The 20000-nt window shown below is 46.2% G+C and overlaps 1 long non-coding RNA gene across 1 annotated transcript; it reads right to left on the bottom strand.

The window, feature by feature from the left end:
- Positions 1-37: 37 nt before the first annotated feature.
- LOC127680108 (uncharacterized) lies at positions 38-9699 on the bottom strand. The gene is made up of 3 exons (XR_007976935.1): positions 9557-9699; positions 8910-9006; positions 38-1132 (listed from the first exon to the last, which is right to left on the bottom strand). It is a non-coding gene; the product is annotated as an uncharacterized LOC127680108 (long non-coding RNA).
- Between the last annotated feature and the right edge of the window lie 10301 nt (positions 9700-20000).

Below are 20000 nucleotides of genomic sequence, written 5' to 3'. Positions count from 1 at the left end.
GGTTGTCTTAGAGAAGAATTTCTTGAAGGCACTGGGCTTTCAAGCAGAGCAATGACCTGTCTTGGTTTGGGCGTCTTGGCGAGCAGGGTGCTCATTACACCCTCAGTACAGTGAAGGATGGGGACCCTTTCCATGCAGAGTGCTGGGCACAGGTGGGCAGCGGCAGCAAAGCTGAGGCTTGCAGGGGGAAGGAAAGGCTGGGCCCCACGGAGGTGGTGGTGGTTGTTTCAGCACCTGCAGGAGGTCAGCGTGGACCACGATTGTCGGTCAGGATAAGGCCATCAGATTAAATATATATATAGGCACTATGAAAATTAGTGGTGGATAAAGGGGGTGATGGAGAGGAGGTATTAGGAGCATGTTGCATAACATTTCCTGTGATGACATGAACAAAAGTGTATTCCTTCCAGACAGGGCACCCACGGCATAGTGAACCAGTCAGTTTATTGGGGTTAAAGGAACATGGGTGACTCAAAGGACCCCACCCCAGCACGAGTGACAAATCATGAAAGTTGCATCCTCCGGATTCCCTGTCCCGCTCACAGGCAGCTCTGTGTGCCTGGAGGTCCCTTCTCCTTAAGGGAGGGGCTCGGTGCCTCTTGTAGCTGCCCGAGGTCCCTGAGCCTTTTTGTTTCCTCTTGGAGTCTCAAGCGCTTTCCTTCTGGAACACTAGTTTCATGCTGAGGAAAAACTGCATCAGGGCGGCTCCCAGCACCGACCTCTTCCCCGAGTGTCTTCACCAGGGTTAAACTTTATTGAAGTCCAATTTAAGAAAGAAGTGTTTCATTCTGTGTCCACACCTTCCATGACCCTTACCTGGCTCCTGCTTCACCATCACAGGCTGGCTGCTCCTGTGACGGCTATTCCTTACATCCAGAGCCTGAATTCTGTTCTACTGACTCTCTTTCCAAAAGGATCACAGGAAGGCAGACCCCACCCAGCTCCAGGAGAGAATTGTACTTAATCCAAATCATGATGGCTGCATCCCTCTGGTCAATAATGGATTGGTGGGGTCTGACTTGGGGGGAAACAAAAACCAGAGAGAAAGACCAAGGAGAGAAGAGACGTCTGGAAATACGCTTTTGGCATTAGAGTCACCAAGCTGTGCTTTGTCTGAGCATGCAGTCTCCGCCTGAGGGGAAGAGGAAATTTACTTTGGTTCAGAGCCTGGACCTTTGGATATGTAAGGTGGCCCATCTTATTGCTTAAGCAAGTTTCATAGTGGCAGACTGTCACTTGGAAACCTAAAGAATCATGACCGATACATTAATATGTATTCCCCCAATATTTTTTTTCCAAACACAGCAGAGGGTAAATTATTGAAGTAATTAGAGAAAAATGAAAAATAATAACAAAAAAAAAGCCTGGCAATGTTTCAAACAGGTTTCGATGTTCAGGGTGTATTGACTGATATAGGATCTGAAACACACTGTGCAGCTTGCAGACTCGCTGGAAGAACAAGAAGACATTCTTATGCTTACACAGCATATTACTGGATGGGAGTCCTAAAGCAGACTTCACCAGTTTAGATCACGATCCCCATTTAACAAAGGAAGGTACCAAAGTACAGAGAATGGAAATGTGGTAGAATCGCTAAGCTGACCATCCAAAGCCTTTCTCCCGTTGAGGATGTAAAGACGCACGCACGCACGGAGAGAACGGCAGCGCTGGGTACAGCAGGCTTTCCGGCTTCGCTCAGGCGCAGTGCAGTGCGGCTTTGGTAACGTCCCAGTGGACTAGAAGTGAAAACAGGCTTTAAGGCAGTGAGGTTTTGCTCTTCCATGTGGTGTGTCCCCTTGAGTTGGAACAGAGATATGCCAGGGATTTGGCTTCAATAACAAGGGGCTCACAGAACAAAAGTATGGAAGGAACCTGGGCTCCTGAATGACTGTGTGGAGTGGGACTTGTTAGCCTGCTGTCTAAACTCCACCCCCACAGTTACCTAGCAACAGACAGGTAGGCCTGGCCCACTATAAAAGCAGCTGCTTGCCCCTCCTCTCTCTCCTGCTCTCCTGCTTTCCCTGTTCCCTTGCCTCTCTCTCGCTCTTCCCCTCCCCTTCCCACCCCCTTCCCCCACCCCTCCCTCCACATGCTCATGGCCATGAGCTCTACTTCTCTACTCTCTACTTCTCTACTCTCTGCCTCTACTGCCCTCTTAACTCCCCTCCCCATGCCCCGAATAAACTCTATACTATTCCGTGGTGTGGCTGGTCCTGCGGGGGAGGGGATGCCTCTGCATGGGCCCACTGAGGCACCCCCTTCCCCCATACCTGACTACACATCCTTGGAACATATCTCCTCTCTATCTTGTTATAAACACATCAGGACTGCCCCCCCACACACACACATAGACAAGAATGAACTGACCACCGACATGGATGTGAATGAATAGTGGGAGCCAAGACGGAGATCCTGATTACTGTGTCAGCCACTTGTTTCTGAGAAACACTACTCTAAGAAATAACATCAGGATTTTCAGGAGGGGAAGAAGGAGCTCTCCAAGAAATACTGTTGAGTGAAAAAATATATACACCGACACAGACAGGGGCACATGAATTTCAGACTGAAAGTTCTGCAGAACCACGCAGCCAGTCTAAATGTGTAGAGCTCTGCGCTGGAATTTTAAGGGATTTTAACTTTCACCCTATGTAGCTCTAGTTTCTTTGTAATCAGAGAACTAAAGATTTAGTTGGGTCTTGTTATTGGTGGATTCTGTATTTGCGAATTCATTTACTCTTAAAATCTGTGTCCTGGAAACCCAAGGTACTAATTATAGATCAATGATAGTTGAAAAAAAAAAACATCAGTACTAAACATGAACAGACTTTTAAATTGTCACTTTCTCCTTGAGAATGCTACTACCTAGAACTGTGTAGCGTCTTCATATGTAAGGTGCTACAAGCGATCTATTGGTGATTTAAATCTATGGGTAGGAGTGCAAAAGGTTATATACAATACAATGCCATTTCACATGGATTTGAGCACCTATGGATTTTGGTTAGCGTGAGAGTCCTCCAGGGTCTTAAAGGTCCACTGGATATTTTAAATAAAGTGTCTTTAAACAGAAACACGCTTAAAATGAAGTTAAATATTGATCAGTGGCTGAAAATATGCTCAGGGATTTGCAGGAACCTGACCCTGTGTTTCCTCATAGGGCAATGATTCAGGATCTGCAAAGTCAGCTCTTGCAGTGACTTTATAGACCACACCACAAATAATGAGTGGTGCTGTGTTAAAAGTGGTTATGTGTAACAGCACCTACTAATGCAAGATACCAACACCCCGGCATCCCTTTCCACCCAGGTAATGCTGGCTCAGGCCATTAGCAGGGGAAGAGGCGGGGAAAAGTCTGAGGAACCCTCTTGGGCCCCACACTGATCTAGGTGCCTCCTGTCATTTTATGAAAACCTCACAGCAGCCCTCTAGAGCTGACATTTTTTTTCCTCTGTGATTACGGAGCTGGAAACTGCTCAGAGGTGCAAAGTGGCCTGTGTGAAGCTAAATCCAGTAGGCAATAGGAGAAACTTCCTTACCCCACGCTGCTGGTGCAAGCACCACCAGGCCACTCCATATGCAAGACTGCAGTTCCCAAGCCTTCCCTGTGGGCTAATTTTGAGGTGGGGCTTCCACTCCATCCCTCGCCATCACCCAAAGCCTTAGCCTGACTTTTCTGACTCAGACACCCTGCTGCTTCTCAGCGAGGGGCTTCACCTCCTACCCGTAAGAGCCCCTGCATGGGACTTCCCCATTTCTGCCCCCTCAGATCTGCCATGGTCTCTATAGAAACACTGTGTGTGCTGGGCGGCATGAGGCAGTGCGGAATTAGCCTGCTGATGAAGTCAACACACTTTATTCACCCTCCTTCCCCCAGTTTCAGAGGGTGAGGCTGGCCTGAGGTTCAAAAGGAGTTCCTCCACTCAGCCTCGGTCTGACTCCCTCAGGGCACCTCTGGGAGCTGACTCTTTCAATTATCCCTTTCTTGACTCCATTTCTGTCTCCTTCCCTGCTATTGGCTGCTTTTCTTCAGCCTATAAACATGCTCAAGTTTCTCCCAGAAGGACATTCCGCAGCAGTTCCCACACTGTGCCCCCCACTGCTGGCTGCCACCTCTGGGCTGGACTTTCTCTAGCCTGGATTCTTGAAAGAATCATCTGCACCTCCTCCCCTGACTTTCCTCGGCCTGCAACTCTGCCGAATTCACCAATAATCTCCTAATTGCCAATTAAAAATAGCTTCTGATGTGCAGGAGCTGCTATATGAAAACAAGCCAAGGATAAAGCTGAGAAAATTTAAAACATCCATGACTCCAGCTGTCAGAAGGATTAATACTTGTAGTATATATCCTTTATCACATGTAAAACATACACCACACACCACAAACACATACCCCCCATACATCATACACAACACACACATACCACAATAAACACACCACACACACACCATACACAATACACACCAAACACACACACACATACCCCCCACACCATATATACCACACACATACACCACATACACACCACACACACATACCCCCACACCATATATACCACACACATACACCACATACACACCACACACACATACCCCCAACCATACACACCAAACACACACACACATCACCACACACATACACATATCACACCCACATACCAGGAGAGGGCATACACACATGAGTGCATGTGTACAGATAGACAAACACATGTACACCATACCACACACACACATGTCACACACATACACACACATATCACTCACTCACACACACACACACAACAGAAAGAAATCTTCGAAAATAGCAGTGTGATCTTTCTCTAAAACAGTGTGCCTTAGGTGCTTTCTTCCAAGAAAGAGCTGAGTTTGAGAGAAAGACTTCAATAAATACAGTTTGTTTGGGGGTGTGCGAATAACAGGAGTAGGGAAGTGGGGATCGGGGTGGGCAGGGATGTGTTTTTATCACAGAGGAAGTTGCTCTGCAAGAACCCCTGGGCATTGGTGGGAACCGCTTATCTCAGAGTCATCTGCTCAGAACGGAGCAGGAGCATCCATTTGCCACTGGAGTGTGGAGACGGCTCTCCCAGGTGTTTGATTCCTTGACACCACTGAGCCACACTTCAGCTCGCTTTCAGTAGTGCTGGCTAGGGGTTGCCACTCTTGGGGAGGGATACACTGGCAGCTTTGAGCAGCGCTGGCGCGGGGGTGGGGGGCAGTGACACACTTTGTTATGGCTTCCCCTCTTGCACATGCTCAGATTCCTTTCCTTTGTAAACTCTCCACCGCTTCTCTGTGGTGGTGGCCATTCGCAATCTATTCAAAGGAGAAGAGCCGGGCTGTCTGTCACACGCTTGCAATCTCAGCATTAGGGAAGCTGATGCAAGAGAAAGGAGACAGAGAGAGAGACAGACAGACAGAGAGAGAGAGAGAGAGAGAGAGAGAGAATTAAGTGAGGGAAATCGGGAGAGTAGGGTAAGCCCTAGCTTCCATTGCTTAGACTGTAATGACACCTCATCTTCTATCCTTTCTCCCCTCCTGGGTCAGCACAGGTAGCTTATCTCGCCAATAGCAGGCTCCTTGGTTTGCCTGAGGTCTACTGGCTGTGAGAAGGCCCAGACTACCAGGGAACAGATACAACTTTAAGTTGAGTTAAGCTGTGAGAAGGCCCTCTGGGTTCTCTTCCTACTCTCTGAGATCTAGGATCTTTACCCCGACATAGACTAAAGCATTGGAGATAGGAGGCATTGATTTATCAGGTGGGACATTAACAATAAAGGTGAGGGGTTTCTTGGTTCATAGACATAGATTATAGGGATTCAGTCAGTTAGGGATTCAATGCATCCAAGGTGCTGTTGGCTCAAGGGATAAAAATCACATTAAGGACAACCTACGCCTTCTTTCTAGGTGGTGCCTTAGCCTCGGCCTTCGGATGCTTACTTCAGCATTTTGCTCCGTTTAGGACGGCAGCTGGTGGTACAGAGTAAAACAGCAGAGTGTCAGCCATAGACCTGCCTCTTCCAGGGTCATGTTCTGGAGGATTCCACATACTGTTCAGGCTCAGAGAATGGTGTCATCCAAGACACTGTGGATACAGAAGGTATTCTAAATCAATCAATTCTGTGAAATCATAGTCCTTCCAGGGTCCTCTGATCCCAGATAATCTGTGGCCAGAAACAGAGTCAAGGCAAGAACTCAACCTGTATCTGCTCTGGCAGACTGGACATTTAGTGGTGGCAATACCTAGCTCAGCGTTGGTGCTAGGAACCTCATACATGTGTCTATTCCTGCCGCTGTGGTTTTTGGTTCATTAGCCAGTCAGGCATAAATGTTTGAGAAGAGAGGAAAGTTCATTGGATTAGCCATTCTAGCTACCTGGATGTTTGGGGCTTGCTATGGGATCCTTGGCAGACAATAAAATGAGACAGAGCCTCACACATCTGTATCATTGCTTACTGATCAGCCCATAGACTTCTTCCTTAGACCTATGTGTAATTTTTAAAATCCCACTCTTAACAAGTTCCTGAGAAATTGGCTAAACCAATCAAACTGCCTGGGAGCCCTGGCCTTATTCTACTTTTCTTTCTACACCAAATTGATGAGTCGATTGGCAAACTGCTTGAAGTTCTGCCTCCTGAAGGGATGAGGGTGGGGAGAGTCTTCCCTAACCATCATTCCTCAGGACCGGTGAGCGGCATTGCAATGCAGAAAGAACTCTTTTCTTCCATCAGTCAATCTCCAGCACCATACCCAGCAGGGCTTGGTACCTGGAACCTCTCTGGAATGAGGAAATGAAGACCGTACAGACGCACAGACATGTGTACAGACACACAGACATGTGTACAGAGTAGCTGGGGTCGGGTAGGCCATGGGCTCTCTGATGGAGTCACAGACTACTACAGCAACTTGGAACTGCTGTTAGCTTCTTATATACAGTACAGGTCAGCAGGAGTTAGCCAGTCTTGGTGGGACACATCTGTAGGAGAGCAGACTCAGGCTAACATCTGGAAGGAGGAAGGTGCAGCTGTTATTTTGTCACACACTGACAACATCTTGGACCTGAGGAAGGCTTTGCCACACCCTGAACCTGGCCCCAGGTTGGAGAAAGGCTCTGCTGAATTCCCACAGGGCTGGGTCCTTGACATGGCTGTGCCCACGTCGACAGACAATACATATTTACTCTGAGCTTCTTTGGCTCCTCATGCCAAGGCTAGATCTTCTTCCTCCTTGGGTCAGTTGGTCAGAAGGAATCTCCCATGAGCTCACAGGTGTGGGAGGGGAGGCTCCCGTGTGAACAGAAGTGCTGATCTGGCTTCTGCAGTCTGTTTTTGACCTCTGGTATTGCAGGCTCCATTCCCAATCTGCTATGGATTATGGTGCACATGCCTGATTGGATTGGTGCAGCTGATAAGACACAACCTACGAGGGGAAGTTCTGGTCGCATGGTGAGATCCTGTATGGCTCACTGTTCAGTATTTAATCAAAGTATTGCTAAGTATTGGACTTCAAATATCGGCTGATTTTGATTCCTGGATGCATAGCACACGCTCTTATCCCAGAATCCTAGGAGTCTCTTACAGGAACTTGGCAGGGGCTCCTCAGTGTGTCTCTATCCACTAGGACACCTCTGTCAGGTGGGCAGTATCCACATATGATCTGGAGCGCATTCACACACACATGAGCTATGCCCTGTCTCCAAAGCCCAGAAGCCCACTGAATGCCTCTTTCTAGGTAGCAGAAAGCCTGATAGTGTAGGGGGTTGGTCTGGTGATGCTTGAATGCTGAATTCTGTACCCCAAGATCAGGTTGCTCCAAGACAAGGAGATGCTCACATATACCAACTTTTGTTATGTAAACCTTGCCCTCCAAGTCATCCTTGATTGGTTAATAAAGATGCCACAGCTTGGGCTGGCCAGAAGACAGGAGGCAGAGTGAAGGTTCTCAGGCTTGGGATCTCAGGCAGGGACCAGAAGAAAGAGAGAGAGGGAAAAGGAAAAGTCGCCATGGTGTAGGTCGATCATGAGTGCTGGCCATGAGGGCCAGACAGTTAAAGTAGGAGCGGCCCAGGTGGATCATGGGACATGATATCTCAAGGTTATTGACAGGAAAGTAGACAAAATAGCATAGCGGGGTGATGTCTGCCCAGCTCTAGTGCTTTTAAGCTTATTATAAATTTAAAGGCTTCTGTAGCTTTTATTTGGGAACTATATGGTTTAAGTGAGGGTAAAACCGCCAAAATAATATTTCCCACCACATGATTGTCTGTGTCCTTGGAAGGGCTGTTACCACCTGTCCTGGATCTCATTATCCCTAGGAGTCGGGTCAGAGCCCTGAATCTTTTGTCTCTCTTCCTCTCATTCTCCCCTAGTGTGATACAACTTTTGTCATTTAGGAATCAGAGCAACCAAAATTACCCTAGAGACAGAAGATTAGACCCCCTGGGGCTGGGGGGACGGTCTGGTGGGAAGGGTGTGTGGTGCATTCGCATGCGGACCCAGGCTCAGATCTGGAGCACTCCTGTGGGAAGCTAGCAGTGGCTGTGCACGTGCCTGTAACCCCAGCCTTGTGGGACATGGAGACAAGATCACCAGGGCTTGCTGGTTGTCAACCTAGCGCTGGGTTCAGTGAGAGACCCTGTCTCAAGAGAGTAGAAGGGATGTTGATATAACAGGACACCCAATATCCTCCTCTGACGCTGTGCTTGGGAGAGAGCACTCACACTCATATGTGGGCAACAGGCAGAGACAGACAGACAGACAGACACACACACACACACACACACACAAGAAACAAACAAATAAATAAACTCAATGGTTCACCAAGTCACACCAAAGCAGACTTACTCTATCCTTGGTACCCTATCTAGGGTAAATGGACATTTGTTCCCGACTACCCATGAAAATTCATACAACACCTACCTTTGTCTTAATAGGGTATCCAAAACTCTTGCTGCTTCCTTTTCGTTAGGCTAGATGAGCACGTGATCATCGTTCCTATGAACCAGAATGACAGTTCCTGTAATGCATCAGAGCCCTGAGGTAAGACTGCGCATGCGCACTGCCATCTGGTCCAAGCGGATGCAGATCTGCCTCTTCTGCATACACAAAGCCCTGGGTTTGACCCCAAGCACTACATAAAACTGGGTGTGATGGTACACACCTGTAAACCTAGCACTCTAGAGAACAGGCAGGAGGAACACAAATTTGAGGCCTCAAATACAGAGTGACTTTGTGGTCAGCCAGAGTGGCACAAGACCTTGTCTCAAACAACATAACACAAAATAAAAAATAAGACAATAGCAAATATTTCCTTCCAACAATGAGCTCCGGGTCCAGTGGTTTTCAGTGGTAATGGCTCCTTGGGCTGTCACCACGCCCTGGTCTATTTGGTCAACCGTGCCCATGGCTCTCAGGAAGTCTTAGGATTTCCAGGTTCCCGTAGATTCCTGGGAGTAAGAGCCTTTGGTTGCTTTCCTGGCTTTGTTGATGGTGGCATCCACATTGCTCCTGATGTGTTAAGTGCCGCTATCTGGCTCCTACAGCAGCCTCACCTCCTGTCCGCCTACCTGGAATGGACGGCCACTGACGAGCTGCTTGGTGAGTTCCAGTTGCTGGGTGACGCCAGGGTTCGTTACTGTTATTCCAATGGGAGAAACATCCGGAGACACACAGCTGGCAGGCCGTCTGTATTTAACCTAACCTAACTTAATTTAATTTTATGTGTGTGGGTGTTTTGTCTGCCTTGGGAGTATATGCACCCTGTACATACAATGACTGTGGAGGCCAGGAGAGGGCATCAACTCCCCTGGTACTGGAGTCACATATAGCTGGTGCTGGACTGAAGTCTGGTCCTCTGGAAGTGCAGCCCAGTGTTCTTAACTGCTGAGCCCCATCTTTAGCCCCCAAAGGGCCCTATGGTTTTAATCAGTGTTTTTTCTTCCAGCCAGATCACTTCTCTGACCCTCGCAACTGAATTGTCTAGTTCTGGAAGCCTGTGCATCCCCTCGTGTATGTTAATCCGTGTTTCCGTTAGCTCAGCGCTTGCCTCTTTAAGTCACATTCACCTTCTATCTACGCGTGCGAGCGATGCTGGAGCTGGCTCGGAAGACCACGGTTGCTTTCCGCTCTGCGCTGCCAGGAAAGAGTGGGGGACAGATGCTGGGTACGCAGCAGCAGGAAGAGGGGGCTTGCTTCTTTCTATTGGCTTCCTGTTCCTGTAACGTCGCCCCGGCAACACGTCTTCACCCTGGCATCGGCAGCGCCTTCCTTGGCAGCAGCTGAACCCGCTTTGCAGTTTCCCCAACGCTCCATAGCTCCAGTTCCCCAACACACGGACGCCCGTCCTCTGAGTCGTAAGTCTCAGGCTCTCAAAAGCAACTAAACACGAGAGCATTGCCTTCTCCTCTTGTTTCACTAGGCTTGCGTGGTTCCCAGCTGTTCCTGATGTTTCCTGTGGGATAATGGACACTCCTGGAAGAAAGAAAGAAGGAAAGAAGGAAAGAAGGAAAGAAAGAAAGAAAGAAAGAAAGAAAGAAAGAAAGAAAGAAAGAAAGAAAGAAAGAAAGAAAGAAAGAAAGAAAGAAAGAAAGGGGGAAAGAAAGGGGGGAAAGAAAGGAAGGAAGGAAGAAAGAAGGGAAGAAAGAAAGAAGGGAAGAAAGAAAGGAGGAAAGAAAGATAGATTTGTTTTATTTGTGTGTGTGTGCATGCATATGTATGCATGTGTGTGCATACATGTGTGTTTGCTTGTGTGTGTAGTGTGTGGTGTGTGTGTGTATATAGTTCAGAAGAGCATGTCAGAAACCCCTGGAGCTGGAGTTCCAGGCAGTTGTGAGATTCCTGACATGATCCTCTGAATGAGCAGTGAGTCTCTGGGCCACTGAGCCATCTCTACAGCCGGGAGCACTTCTGTTACCTTTTCAGTTACACTCACTAATGCTATCCATTCCCATTAATGATTTACTGAGAGTCTCAGCTTAAATTAGTGCTGGGATCTCTGTGGTAGTCTCTGATGGTCTTTCCTCCAATACCAGAAAGCCCTCCAGCAAATACCCGATCCAGAGAGGTAAATGCTGAGGGCCAGGACAGAGAGTCCTCATCAATAATGTTCTTCCATCTCTTTGTCCATCCCTTTCCCCACTCAACAGCCTCAACCATCCATTCCCAGCCATGTCCTCCATCTCTCTCTCTTAGTGCCTGTTAAGTGGGGCCTGACATTCTTTTGTAAAAGAATCTCATTTCTCCAGGCAGAGATAGCAGTTCTCGAGGCTAACATTCTGAGACTTGATCCTAGCCATAGCCTTAATGTCACAGAGGAGGTACCAGTAGGTTCTGAGAAGAGTAGGTATCAAGTGAGGCCTCTGCCTGACCTCCAGGCCAAAGAAGGGACCTACTGCTCTCTGGCAAAGACTTGTATGCAGAGACAAGTAACCCAATATACCTCCTTGTGATTATATCTCAGTCTCAGTTGACAATACATGAGTCCTTATAACGAGGTTCTGTAGTGACAATTCTGAAATGTTGGTTTCTTTAAAAAAACACAGAACTATTATAAGAATATGTTTTCATTTTAATCCCAGGTGTGGGGCGTGGGACTGCTTCAGACAGTCCACAGGAACTGACTGTGATGTGCCTCGCGCTCTAGCAGAGGCATGGCTTTGCCAGCTGCAGATAGTTTCTTCGATTGTGTGATGTTTGGCATTCTGGGAACTTTTCAGAGGGTATTTAAATACTAGCTCTCTGGAAGGTGGGGTTGGTGGTAGTTGATCATTCAGAGGGGTTGGTTTCAGTTTGTTAGTAGCCATGCTCGAAGGGGAAATAAAAGAAAAAAAGAAATTAGATTCAGGGATCTCTCTTTTCCCCCTCTACCCTTTCTCCTCTATCTAGTGATAGGGGTTGGAACTGGGGGTGGGGGATAAAGGGTGGGATAAAGAACCCACAAAATAGCAAAGATCAGCTACAGAGTCCCTACCACATGAGCTAAGGGAAACTTGCTGCCCTTGGCTGTCAGTTTATTCAATTCTTGAATGTGTCCTAAGGACTTACTTTTTTTTTGGATTTGGTTTTTTTTTTTTCAAGACAGGGTTTCTCTGTATAGCCCTGGCTGTCCTGGAACTCACTCTGTAGACCAGGCTGGCCTCAAACTCAGAAATCTGCCTGCCTCTGCCTCCCAAAGTGCTGGGATTACAGGCATGCACCACCACCGCCCGGCTAAGGACTTACTTTTAAAAATATTTTTACAAGTATTTTATTCCATATGTATATATACTTTGTATGCATGTATATCTGTGTACCACATACATGCCAGGTGCCTATGGAGGCCAGAAAAGGGTGTCAGATCCCCTGGAACTGGAATTACAGACAATTGTGAGCCAGCTTATGTATATAGGAAATCTGACCCAGGTCCTCTGGAAAAGCAGTCAGTGTTCTTAACTACTGAGTTATCTCTCATGCTCTGTTTAAAAATATTTTTTAAATCTTTTCTTGGGGGAGACAGATTTTCTCTGTGTATCCCTAGATGTCCTAGAACACACTCTGTAGACCATTGTGGCCTCAAACGTAGAGATCTACCTGCTTCTGCTTACCAAGTACTGGGACTAAAGGTGTGTGCTGGTGTGTTAATTTTTTTAAATTACATTTATTCGTTTTGTGTGTTGCATGTAGGAGGGGGCAACTTGTGAGAGTTGGTTCTTCTCTTTCACTGGGTGGGGCCTCAGGGTCACACCCATCTTCAGGCTTGGTGTAAGCATCTCTACCTGCTAAGCCATCTTGCTGCTCCAGAGTTTGCTTTTTAAGATCTTTATGGTATGTCTGGGTCAATGCCCTGAGCAGACCTTGGGCGCAAACTCCACAGCCAGTTCCCCCAACACCTAGGGGAAGCTCCACTCCCAGGAGCTCTAACACGCCCAGGATCACAGGATCCCGGGATCCCAGGATCTTGGACACACCCAGGATCTCAGGATTATAGGATCCCAGAATCATGGAATCACAGAGACAGCTTGACTCTGAAGAGTTCTGACACAATTGGGATCACAGGAAGGACAGGCTCCAGTCAGATATAGGGAGGGCAGAGAGCACTGGAGAAAACCAGATGGTGGGAGGCAAGCATAAGGACATAAGCAACAAAAACCAAGGTTACTTGGCATCATCAGAACCCAGTTCTTCTACCATAGCAAGTCCTGGATATGCCATCACTCTGGAAAAGCAAGATTCAATCTAAAATCACTTTTCATGATGATGATTGAGGACTTTGAGAAGGACATAAATAACTCCCTTAAAGGAATACAGGAGAACACAGGTAAACATCTAGAAGCCCTTAAAGAGGAAATACAAAAATCTCTTAAAGAATTATAGGAAAATACAATCAAACAGGCAACGGTAATGAACAAAACCATCTAGGATCTAAAAATAGAACTAGAAACAATAAAGAACTCACAAAGTGAGACAACCCTGGAGCTAGAAAACCTAGGAAAGAGATCAGGAGTCATAGATGCAAGCATCACCAACAGAATACAAGAGACAGAAGAGAGAATCTCAGTGCAGAAAATACCATAGTATCTTTCTCAGAGTCAAGCTGTCTCTGGGATCCTATAATCCTGAGATCCTGGGTGTGTCCCAGCTCCTGGGATCCCAGGATTCTGTGACACAACAGTCAAAGAAAATGCAAAAGGCAGAAAGCTCCTAACCCAAAACATTCAGGAAGTTCAGGACACAATGAAAAGACCAAACCTAAGAATAATAGGTATAGAAGAGAGTGAAGATTCCCAACTTAGAGGGCCAGTAAATATCTTCAACAAAATTATAGAAGAAAATTTCCCTAACCTAAAGAAAGAGATGCCCATGAACATACAAGAAGCCTACAGAACTCCAAATAGACTGAACCAGAAAAGAAATTCACCCATCACATAATAACCAAAACACCAAATGCACAAAACCAAGAAAGAATATTAAAAGCAGTAAGGGAAAAAGGACAAGTAACATATAAAGGCAGGCCTATCAGAATTACACCAGACTTCTTACCAGAGACTATGAAAGATTCTGGGCAGATGTCATATAGTCCCTAAGAGAACACAAATGCCAGCCCAGGCTACTATACCCAGCAAAACTCTCAATTACCATAGACAGGAAAAAACAAGATATTCCATGACAAAACCAAAGTTACATAATATCTTACCACAAATCCAGCCCTACAAAGGATAATAGATGGAAATCACCAACAGAAGGAGGGAAACTACACCCTAGAAAAAGCAAGAAAGTAATCTTTCAACAAATCCACACAAACATAATTCCACCTCTAACAAAAATAACAGGAAGTAACAATCACTTTTCCCTAATATCTCTTAATATGAAAATTAATATTATAAACATATCCTAATTGATTGAAATTCACAAATATGAGTAATTAGAAATTTGTTGGCTGTCACCAGTGGTCTAATTTGGTAATTGGAAAATATGTCCAATATTGTACAATCCATAAATACTTTCTACTTGTTTATACATGACAGTGTCTTGCTGTATATCACATAATGGTCTTGAAATCATGCTTCTCCTATCTCAGCCCCTCTATTAGTAGGATTGTTTATTTGATGTTTTTACACTATACTATGGTTTTCAGAACAGCTTACATATTTCAAAATTATTTACACAGACAAAGGAAATGTAGACGATTTGGAAGGTGGCTTGTAAGAGAACAGCAACAAGTGAGACTAAATGTTTTGCTGGATATTTATAATTATTGTATCAATTTTGAAGATGACCATATAAGTTACTCTTTTTCTGAGATGAATGCTTTTCAAAATCATCACAGCCAATGAACCAGAATCTTACCCTCACCTAATGTCTGTGCCACCCTCCAAATAGAACCATTGTTCATTGAAACAGTTGGTGAATGACTTCATGGATAGACCATCTTAATATACACACCAATCTTAAATGAATGTAACCTGTTTCCTGTGGGCTGAGAATGATAACAATCACTCAAGTCAAATAGCTTTGACTGCGTAGCAGGAAATCTGTATCCAAATAATCATGCCTACAATTCATTCCTTGGCACAGAAGAACTCTCAGTTCATAGCCTAGCTACTATGGAGGTAAAATCCTTTGGTGATGTGAGGAACATTGAAGTACAGCCACATTACAATGAGTTAAACCAGCATTCTCAAGGGCTCAGTTAGAGAGAAAAGGGAAATGATAAGAGAAAGAAAAACTCACTCAGCAGTGAACTGGGCAAAACAACAACCTGCCTCAGAAACAACTTGTCTCAGGAGTGAGAAAGTGGGGATATTTACACAGCGATGCCCAGCGTCCTTGGTGAAGGGTAGCCTGGCCAGTCAGCAGGAAGTTACTGGGGAGAGGAGTGGGAAGCTGATAGGGTCTGTCACAGCTTCCAGCCACCTCTGAGCCCTTGGGTCCCTTTCTTTACGGGCAGAGCCCTGATGAGGAGGAACTGTGATGCCAACTACAGTGTTTCTCAACCCAATACGAATTTTAAAAAGAGATAAGATGACCAAGTCAACAAACTATGGAAATAATGAAGCATGTATGGAAACACAAATTTAAAATTTAACTGATATTGAAATAGATATTTTCAAAGAACATATATGGTGCCATGTGAGGTATTTTTTACATTTATTTACCTGCTTTGCCTGCGTGGGAGGGAGGCACAGATGCCATAGCTCCTGCATGGAGGTCAGAGGACAACATGTGCAGCTTGAGTCTCCTTCTGCCATGAGGGCTCTGGGGATGGAATGCAGCCTGTCAGGGTTGGCAACAGTCACCTGTGCCCGAACCCTCAGGAATACGGGTGAGGTGTCAAGGGGGTGCATCGGAGATAAGGAATAGAGAAGAGGGTGAAGTCTTTCGTAAGCTGATGATTTATGCAAAGTGAGTTATTAAGAAGTGCAGCATCTTGTTTTTGTCTGTTTGTTTTGAGACAGGATCTCTCTATTATGTAGCTCTTGCTACCCTAGAACTCAACATGTAGACCAGGATGGACACAAGTGCTGGTATTAAAGGCGTGTTCTACCATGCCTAGCCTGAACTACAGTCTCTCATACACTAGGTGCAGGGGACGAATGGGCAAGATCAAACAATGGTGGCAAAGAAAACACAGACGCAGTTGCCTCAGGATGGATGGCCACAGTCATTCAGGAGGGAAAGTCGGGTTTCAAGGAACCAAAGCCTGAATTCCTTTGAGACTCAGCCTTCAGCCCTATGCTGTGCCTTACCAAGTCTGCTCCTGGACAAGGACACCGAACCAACGTCCCCATTTGTCCAATCAATAGGGCTTCCAAGAAAGTCTTGGATCTGCCTGGCTCCCAATATACCTCCACTCACCACGCTATGTGGTGTACAGAAGACACAAGTCAGACTTCATTCAAGATTTACACATCATATATATGGTTTATATATACATATATGAATATGTACACTCATATATACATATACATATATCATATATATGATCATCAGGTTCCTTGGTTTTAATCCTGTAAGTGCAAGGTACTATAAGATAGGCAAAACCCTTTTCATCTCTTGCCCTAAACGTATCAAAACACTGCATAAGAGCTGAATTAATTTTATTTTATTTACTTATTTTAAGGGTTTTGTTATATAGTCCAGGCTTGGCCTCAAATTCAGTTTGTTTTTATTTCATTTTAAATTATGTGTATATGTGTATGCATGCACACACACACAGATCACGGGAGAGTTTGTGTACCTGAGTGCAGTGCCCACAGAAGCCACATGAGGGCGTTGAGCCATTTAGAGCTGAGGCTAAAGGTGGTTGCAAACTGTCTGAAGTCGGTGCTGAGAACTGAACTCAGGTCCTCTGCAAGAGCAGTCTATGCTTTTAACTGTTATCTCTCAGACCCATCAAAGCCATTTTGTAGCCCAGGCTGGCTTTGAATGTGCAATCTTTCTGGTTCAGCCTCAACCCCCTGAGTGCTGGGATTGGAGCTGTGTGCCACATACCTGGCAAATGCGTTTACAAATATGAGAACCGGACTCCACTCATGTAAGTAGAGAAGAGGCACGTGGGAGCAGTGATAGCCACAGTCTGAACTAGTAGGGTGTGCGATTACATTTGCATTAACTGTATTACAGTGATATTGGTGCCTGGGGAGAACCTAGGCAAGAAACAGACGTCAAATTTCTCTTAGAACTGATTAAACTAAAGGAATTCTTGGGAAGCTATCCAGGACACCACACCACCTTGCAGGAAATGTGGGAGCACTGTTTCTAGAATCTAGTAAAAATAAATAAATAATATAAAGTCTGAATGAGAGTGGGAGAGAAGGCCAGGAGAGACACACGAGCAGGGCAGGTCCTGCCCCGCATTGGATGGGCCCTCCACAAAGTCAAGTCACAGATGGAGTTAGGAGGGCTGGGGGGGGGGGGGGTAGGGGACCCAGGGACAGTGGCTGCAAAGATAAAGGTGAGAATGAAGCAAGGGTGGGGGTGGGGTGGGCCGGGAGGACCTCAAACATGGCAAAGATCTGACAAGAGCAAAGAGGACTCACAGAACAGATACTGCCCAGCAGAGATGTCCACTGAGCAGCAGTGGCAGAGGAAGCGCCCCGCCCCCACTCCTTGCTCAAGTGGTGCCAGGGGCTGCCAAGGAAGAGCCTGGCCCTGACTCAGAAGCTGAGGCGTCCACACCTTGAGCTTGCCAGATGACAGCACTCCCTGTGGCCAACGGGCAAGTTCTTTCTTGAAGGAGTGCACCTTCCTCGAATTAGGCCAACAAAACAACCCAAAAGACTTCAGTGCAAGAATGTTTAAAAGAAATAAAATTATGGGCTGGAGAGATGGCTCGGGGGTTTTTGAGAAGAGCTTTTAAGAAAAGAACAGAGCAGCTGGGCGGTGGTGCCACACGCCTTTAATCCAGCACTTGGGAGGCAGAGGCAGGCGGATTTCTGAGTTCGAGGCCAGCCTGGTCTACAGAGTGAGTTCCAGGACAGCCAGGGTTACAAAGAGAAACCCTGTCTCCAAAAAAAAAAAAAAAAAAAAAAAAAGAACAGAACAGAACAGAACAGAGCATTGTATTCTGTTTATCCATGTAGTAGCTAGGTCTCTTTTGGCAGGTTCCATTTCTTAGGTGTTTTGGTTTTGGTTTGTTTTAGTTCAGTTTTGGTGTTTTGGTTTTTTGGTTTATTTTTGTTTTTTGTTTTTGAGACAGGGTTTCTCTGTGCAGCCCTGGCTGTCCTGGAACTCACTCTGTAGACCAGGCTGGTCTCGAACTCACAGAGATCCACCTGCCTTTCCCCCCTCCCCCTCCCGTGCTGGGATCAAAGGTATATGCCTTCCTGCCCAGCTCTTAGCTGTTGGTGATAGTGCTGCAGTAAGCATTGGTATGTGAGCATCTCTGTGACAGCGCTTGCTTAGAGTCCTCGAGGCACAGAGCCAGGGTGGTGGAGCTGGGCCACGTGGTAGTTCTACTTTTAGGGTTTTGCTTTGAGAAACTTCTGTGCTGATTTCCATAGTGGCCACGCCAGTTTACACTCTCCCTACCCGTGCCCGGCAATGAGTAAAGACTCAGCGTCCTTGCAGGTATTTCCTGTCATTTGAGTCCTAGATTTGAATTTTGTCTACTCATATATATAGATGTTTGGGAGGTGGTTTTAGGTCATGAACTTGAAAGGATTCTGTGCAGGTGGGAAGAGATCTTAAGGGAGGGAATAACAAATAAATATGGTGACATCGGCAGGGGTGGGGCTCAGGAGGAAGAGGGTGGCCATCAGACAGAGGGCAGGGGTTTGGGGGAGGATCATCAGACAGAGGGCAGGGATGTGGGGGGAGGACCATCAGATAGAGGCAGGAGTTTGGGGGAGGACCATCAGACAGAGGGCAGGAGTTTAGGGGAGGACCATCAGATAGAGGCAGGAGTTTAGGGGAGGACCATCAGATAGAGGCAGGAGTTTGGGGGAGGACCATCAGACAGAGGGCAGGAGTTTAGGGGAGGACCATCAGATAGAGGGAGGGGTTTAGGGGAGGACCATCAGATAGAGGGAGGGGTTTAGGGGAGGACCATCAGACAGAAGGCAGGGATGTGGGGGAGGATCATCAGACAGAGGGCAGGGGTTTAGGGGAGGACCATCAGATAGAGGTAGGGGTTTAGGGGAGGACCACCAGACAGAGGCAGGGGTGTGGGAGAGGATGTATGAATATGCCCTAATGAGATCCATTACATTGTACGCTCATTTTAAAGAATGTTTTTAAAAGAACTGAGTTGAAATAACAGATATGAACCTTTAAAAACTGAATGGTCATGGGCTATGAAAACAGATGCAAAGCTAATTGTTTATCTGATTCTAACTTTGTTTTGGACTTTTCATTTCTTGGTGGTGGATAAAAGCATAAAAATATATCCAATAGTGAAAGTGTAAAGTCCAGTCTTAGGTTCCACAGTTTCAGAATGGCTGCTCTGACTATGTAGAAGGTCATTGAGACTTGGGGCCTGGTCACTTTCAGCGTGAGGGTTTTTTTTAAAACTTTTTTGTAATAAAGTACACACATACACACACACACACACACACACCCCAGAATGTGTGCAAAGCTTAGGGTTTGATCTCAAGCTGTGAAAGAAAACCAAAACCCAAGTCTCCTCAAAACGCAGTAGATGCTTTGGAGGGCTGGCTAGACAGAGAGGGAGAGAGAATCGATTCCTAGTAACACCCCAAGTGTAGAATAGAACAAGCAGAAAGATGGAACTATGGCTGACAGTGTAGAATATCAGTGTAGAACCCAGGCTCTGAAGCCAGCGCATCATATGTCAACTGTGCCATTTCCTAGAATGAAGTCTTAGGCGTAAGTTCTAGGAGCAACCACTGCTCTTCCAAATGCTGAGCCTCCTCTCCTGCCGCTCTTAGGTGGAAATTTCCAAAAGCAAATTGTATGAAGTTTTAATTAATGATTTATCTAGATAGCATATAACTACATTGTTTCCCACTTCTGCCTACCCTTTCCTTGACCACCCACCCTACCATGATACCTCCAAAATCATGGCTGCCTCTT

Source organism: Apodemus sylvaticus, chromosome 3, assembly GCF_947179515.1.
Source record: "Apodemus sylvaticus chromosome 3, mApoSyl1.1, whole genome shotgun sequence".
In the NCBI taxonomy this organism is placed as follows: Eukaryota; Metazoa; Chordata; class Mammalia; order Rodentia; family Muridae; genus Apodemus; species Apodemus sylvaticus.
This window is presented reverse-complemented; position numbering and strand designations above follow the sequence as displayed.